The following is a 245-nucleotide window of genomic DNA, read 5'->3' as shown; positions in this document are numbered from 1 at the left end:
CAGCACCAGCACCAGCAACACCGCCAGCACCGGAACAACCCAGTTATATGAAGGCGGAGTCCTGGCTGTTCCTGCTGCTGTTGCAGCACAAAACAGACCCTCTCCACCTCCCCTTTGCGGGCACCCCTGGGGCCCTTGGGGTCTTGAGGGAATTCCTGGGGGCCTGAAGGGCCCCCTGGGGCCTTGAGGGGCCCCCTGCTGCTGCATGTTACATCATTGCTTCCCAAGCAGCTCCGATGCCTACG

Source organism: Eimeria mitis, genomic scaffold, assembly GCF_000499745.2.
Source record: "Eimeria mitis Houghton genomic scaffold, Emh_scaff3061, whole genome shotgun sequence".
Classification (NCBI taxonomy): Eukaryota; Apicomplexa; class Conoidasida; order Eucoccidiorida; family Eimeriidae; genus Eimeria; species Eimeria mitis.
This window is presented reverse-complemented; position numbering follows the sequence as displayed.